Here is a 5827-nt window from a genome sequence, read left to right as displayed (position 1 = left end):
AGAGGCAGCAGCATCAGCCCTCAGCTTCCCCGGGGAGAGCCGGGGACCCACGAAGGAAAGCTGCTGCCCTGGGATGGGGCAGGGGCCAATGGCCACTGGGGTTTTCTGGTTCACTCGCCAGCCTCTTGCAAGCGACTGGGCCGGTTTCTGCTGACCTTGGAGGCCGTGCAAAGGAGAAATATAATTCGGTGTGGATTCCCTTCTTCCTGCTAAACAAGCTCTTAGTTCTCTTGTCACCTTTCATTTGCTCCGTTTGGTTTTGAAAACCTGCCAGGAGAGAATAAGGAGCCACATTCAGGGCAGATTACCCAACCTCAAAAAACAAGGCGATGCTTTGAGAGCCACATCCACTCCGCTGATGGAGAAAGGCAAACTCAATGACGAGAGTCAACCCAGGGAAAGAAAAAAAAAAAATCCCCACCACCTGCATTTGCTTTGTGTGACCTCTAGCTCCGACTACCGCTCCCGTGGAACAAATACAGAGGGGAGAGAAAAACACCGTGTCCTAAAGCAAACAGCAAGGACAAGCTTGATGAGAGTATTTAAGCGGTTATTAGAGAGCGCTTGATTGCAAACCTTGTAGGAGCCCCACGGAGCATGTGATGTTTGTTTTACCAGCACTTAGCAGCTGTCCTGTTAAGGAAGAGAACAAAGTGTAGGTGTTATAAAGTCAATATTGTTACAAGGAGGCGTGTGACAAAGGGCCACCGAGCTGCAGTTCAATGAAATCACTCTCTCATTGGGTTTATACAGCTTAGCTGGAGTTTATATTATTTCCCCTGAATTACTTTTCCAGATGTGTATGACATAAAAGATTAAGATCATAGACCCAACGTGATTATTTCCACTGATGAGATTAATGTGTGGGTTTGGGGTTTTTTTTTAATCTTAACTAGAAGATGGATTTTTGGATTAAATCAAAAACGTATTTTCAAATTGTTTCACATCCTTTGACCTTTAAAGGTCCCTTCCACCCCAACGCATTCTGTGATCCCCCAAAGCAGCAGCCCCGCTTCAGGTGGGGAGCTGCTCTCCTCCACCCATCCCGTTTTTTCCCAATCCTAAGAAGTTATCCTTTAAATTGAAATTTATCCTGTTTATTGTTGCCAAGAGGTGCATTGAAAAGAAAGGCCGCAAATCCCACTGGCATCTTCTTGAATGGCTGGGCTCTAAATAGCAACATTCAGAAAAATTTTAAAGAAATAATACTTTTTTTGCACCTGGGTTATTAGAGCATTAAAGCTTTTAATTGCCCATATATCCATCCCTGGGGCAGACACCTCCGAGCTGCGAGTCCACAGAGAGTTTTATTTTAACACTTGCTTTTCCATTGCCAAATTTTTGGTGGCCTTTGCCAGAAATGTTGGATTGCAGTAAAACAAACAAACAAAAAAAAGACACATTCACAGAAACACCCCTGCCAATGAAATGGCTATTTTCCATTATGAAAATTATTCCTTATAAAATTATGACCCAAATCACGTGGAAGAAATCTGCCCCCCCCAGCTCAGATGTGCTCCCCAGGCAGGGCTCCTGCTCCGAACCCCCCCAGGTCCCCGCGTTTAACCTGGAACCCTTGCAAGCACCCCGAAACAAGAAAGCAGGGCCCATATTTCCCGCTTCCTTCGCGGGAACCGCTGGGGCAGAGCCCTTCGAGTTTTACGTGTTTAAATCCTGCTCTGATGCCGCAGTCTCAGCTTTGTGCTTTCAGGAGGGAGGATTAACTTTATCCTTATTGCAGCTATTAACCTCTGCCTGCGAGGACACTGGAGGTAAATGAGTAACTTCATTTCTTGGGTAACAAGAAAATAAACGATACTGTCGCCAATGTGCACGGAGAAGTGATCTTCTTTCCATATGTGAGAGTAAACACTTTTTCTTTTTTAAACACACTGGCTTATTTTTTTTTTAAAGGAGCTTCCCAGTTTGCAAATTTTCACATTTTTATTGGGCATGTGCATCCATCAGGGGCTTGGCCTCCACTCCAGAGCTACATTTTCTAATCCATAACTTATTTTTTCTCTTATAAAAGCAGAGGTGTCAAACCCAGACCTTAAGAGGAAGGTGGAAATCCAGGCTTGCATCCTAATACCGCAGCCTGACCTCTTCGCCTGGACTTTACACCTCTGGAAATACTATCAGCTAAACCCTGCTTTTCCACTTAAGCACCGTTTAAAGATGAAACTATCTATAAGCTTCGCTTAGAATAACAGGACGGCTTTGGCGGTACCTGCCCTGTCCGGGGGCGGGCGGCGGCATCCCACCCCGCCATCCTTTAGCTGTGCGCTGCGGGTACCACGGGCTGGCTTCGAGATCTCCGGGCAGTGGGGACGCAGGGACCCCCCGAAAGGCAGCGGCTGAGAAGCCACAGCCTCAGAAAAGAAGCATTTCTTCTTGTCTGGGCTTTGCTGCATTTTCCCACCGAGTCGCTCTCCCCCGGCTCTGCAAATAGCAGCTCTGCCTTGTTTAGAAAGGCAATGTTGACATTTTGTTATAAACGGTAATGTCAATTTGATAAAGTTAATTACTTATTATTTGGAATCTAATTTGCATTGAAGGTTGAATTCATTAAAAAGCAGAACTCGTGTTTAAAGAGGAGGTGTCGGAAGCAGGCGGGGGGCTGTGGGAGCGGGCTGGCCTGGCCGTGGCCGGCGGGCTGTGCTCCGGCCCCGCTGTCAGAGGGTTTATTAACACAACAGATGAAAGTATTAACGTACCAGAGCTAAGAATTCCCAGTGCAATAATGCATTCGGATAGCCCAAGCTCAAGTAAATATTTACTTTGTCTTATTTTTCAGCTGAATTTCCTAAGGCGGCTGAGGAATTGTGCTTTCCAACTCTGCTCTGGTTTCAAGTCCACAGCAAAACACCCTTCCTACTCATACTAGTTTTAATATCAGTATTATGTCTAAAATACTTTCATTATTGCAACTTTTTTTGGTGTTTTTTGTTTGTGGTTTTTTTTTTTTTTTTTTTTTTTTTTTTTGCATCGGTTCATTCCAACAGCATTTCTTCTAAGCCTCGGAAAGCCAAACCCTTGCAGAAGGCCCACCCTGCCACCTCCCCTCCTTGATTTTCAGCCACCTATCACCCCTCCATCCAACAGCCCTGAAAACATTCAAACCAGTTGATTTTAGCATATCACACGCAGAAAAAGAAAACCCCAGGCGTGCTGGCCCTTAATCCAGAGCCAAAGCCATGGGCGCTCACCTTCCTCCCTCTATCTAGAGACAAAACCACATTTCCTAGGGAACAAATTCTCTTCCTAAGCCCTCTGCGCTGCTCAGATACCCTTACTAAAGTCCTCAGTGCATCCACCAAAACGCTGCTTAACACCCATCTCCCCTTAGGTGGCCATCTGGGAATAACTTGGGGGATTCCAGCTGGAGGGGACAACACAGAACCGGAGCAGCAAAGCCCCAAACCCACCACCAAAGAGCAGACGCCTCTCCAAAAACCTACGGGGCATCTTGGCAGGACCTGACCAAGCCGCCCATCCCCTGGGCTCCAGCCCCGAGGCAGAGCTGGTCCCTGTGGGCTCGGAGCAGGGGGGAAGGAGGTCGGGAAGCCCGGTGCCCCACCGCACGACAGCCCTGCCCAGCGCCCACCGTGAGCAGCTGCAGCCATGGTCCTGCGCAGCAGGCAGGGCTCAGAGCCAGGGGAGGCTCATTTCACCCTCAACTCTCCCTGAAAGCACCAAAAAACAAGTGGTACAGAGATGTTGCACGGTGCATTAACCCTTGTAATGCTGACGGCCCTCTGCTGCAGCTCCATGTCCTGCTTTTTCCACTCACAGCCTTTCCTCGGGTGTGCGGACACCTCGGTGCCCCAAATCCTCATCACCTTGCACTGGCAGGCTCCGAGTCACTGTTACACCAGGTTTATTGTCAAAGTGATCGCCACTGACATTTAAACCATCCTATTTTCCCTTTATCTCCTCACCCTTCTGCATTGTAGCTTGTAGTCCCTAGCTGCACGCCAAGATCCTTTCACCTCGTAGCATTTAGTCTGTAATTATTAGCACAAAGGCAGCTCACAGGTAAGCAGCAGGTAACGGTCATTGTAACGTGATAAATACTGCCCACCACTATACATGCACAAGGCTTAACAGCCAATTAGTGCAAAACAGCTGCACTTAATTAGGCATATTCCAGGCAGCGCTCATCTTGAGGAAAGGTGCAACCGTACCGGGAGGAAGGTGTGAGATGTTCCACAGCATCACCCCCGCCACCAGAGCCCGGCCAGGGAGCCGGAGGAGGAGGATGCTCCTCCAGGGACCCCCTGCTCCTCTCCCCGCTGCCCACCAGCAAGATTTTCCCTTTTCCTTCTCATTCTGCCTCCCCACGCCAAGGACCATCCCACTCGGTGGGTGCTGTCAGCAAAGGATGATCCATGCTCTGCGCCTCAAAGCTCGCCTCGGCTTGCTTTGTGCAAGAGGGAGGCTGGATTTGGGCAGCTCACCGGCACCCAAGCTCCACCACTCTCTCCTTACTCCAACTGGGGCAGAACCCAGCCAGCCGGGTGTGCGGAGCCGACAGGCAGCGTGCTCTGCGGCAGACACCGGGATGAGGCACTTCTCCCCAGCCGCCTTTGGCCGTCACGGCTCTCTACAAGCGCAGGCTTGTCTCGTCTTGCACCAGCCAGGTGGGAGCATCGAACGCCAACGTTTAACCTGCAAGAGCGGTGCATTTCCAGCAGCACCGAATAGATCTCTCCCACGTCTGTGTCCTGGGGGATTCATGCCTCCAGAGGACTGCCAGTAAATGGCGAAGCACAGCATGGGAGCTGGTCCACTGTTTGTCTTTCCCTGTGTGCCATGAGGGCAGGGTGCTTCACGCAGCCACGCTTCTCCAGAGCATCTCCAACGCCCTCATTAACCGCTCCCAATATTTTTCTAGCCATCCTTCAAAGGCTGCACCCCCCCGGCGCGGGGGTCCCAGAGGCGTTTCGCGGCGGTGGTGGGAGCAGAGCTGGTGACAACATGCCCAAGCACCATTTGCCACCCTGCGCTCCTCCAGCAAGGACCGGCACCCACACGGGACCCGTGGCATCGGTGGGATGGGGAGGCAGCCCCACCAGTGCCGGTGCAACCCCCCACCAGTGCCGGTGCAACCCCCCAGCCGCCCCGCGGGCTCGGGGAGGGGGGCACCCCCAGCCCCCCTGCACTGCCCTTGCCGGGCAGAGGCTGCGCAAACGGCTGCCAGGGCTTGGATCAGCGCAAGGGAAAGGCTAATCCGAGCCCGAGAAGCTAACAAACGGTTTCGAAACATTTCCAAGTGCAGCAGAAGGGCTAGTTCACTTCGAAACACAGTAGGATACAAGATTTACTAGGCAAAGCTGATGTTACTTACTGTACGCGTTCTCGGTAAAGGTTAAAGCTCTGCGAGCCAATGCGGGTTTAGGGGCTTCGCCGTGACCCGCTGCTCCACATGCTCATTTAATTTAATTTCTCTGGCTTTTGTCTGCAGAACACCTTCTACCCCTTTCAACAGTAAAGAGCCAAAAGCCCAAAGCTAATATTTATGCCTTAGATCTCCTTGATGATGCAATCTAGTAACAAATCACTACTTAAATAATCCAGCCATTTAATCATCCAGAAATGTGTAGAAATAAGAGGATTAGCCTTCTATCCTAGGGAATTGTATTTTACAGGCTCTAGGTTTTTTCCTAATAAAACAACAAGAGCAGCTCGTGGTATTTTAAAAATAAATCCAAGTATCCAAAGCTCCAGAACACGGGAGCTGTGGGGCAGCAGGAGGCTGCTCCGCTGCCAGCTACAACTCCTTGCTCACTAATGAAGGAGGTCTCCCCTGAACCGCAGGTTAAAC

The sequence above is a fragment of the Nipponia nippon genome, unplaced genomic scaffold (assembly GCF_047370975.1).
Source record: "Nipponia nippon isolate SJK-2023a ecotype South Korea unplaced genomic scaffold, ASM4737097v1 scaffold_9, whole genome shotgun sequence".
NCBI lineage: Eukaryota > Metazoa > Chordata > Aves > Pelecaniformes > Threskiornithidae > Nipponia > Nipponia nippon.
Note: the sequence above shows the minus strand (reverse complement) of the source record.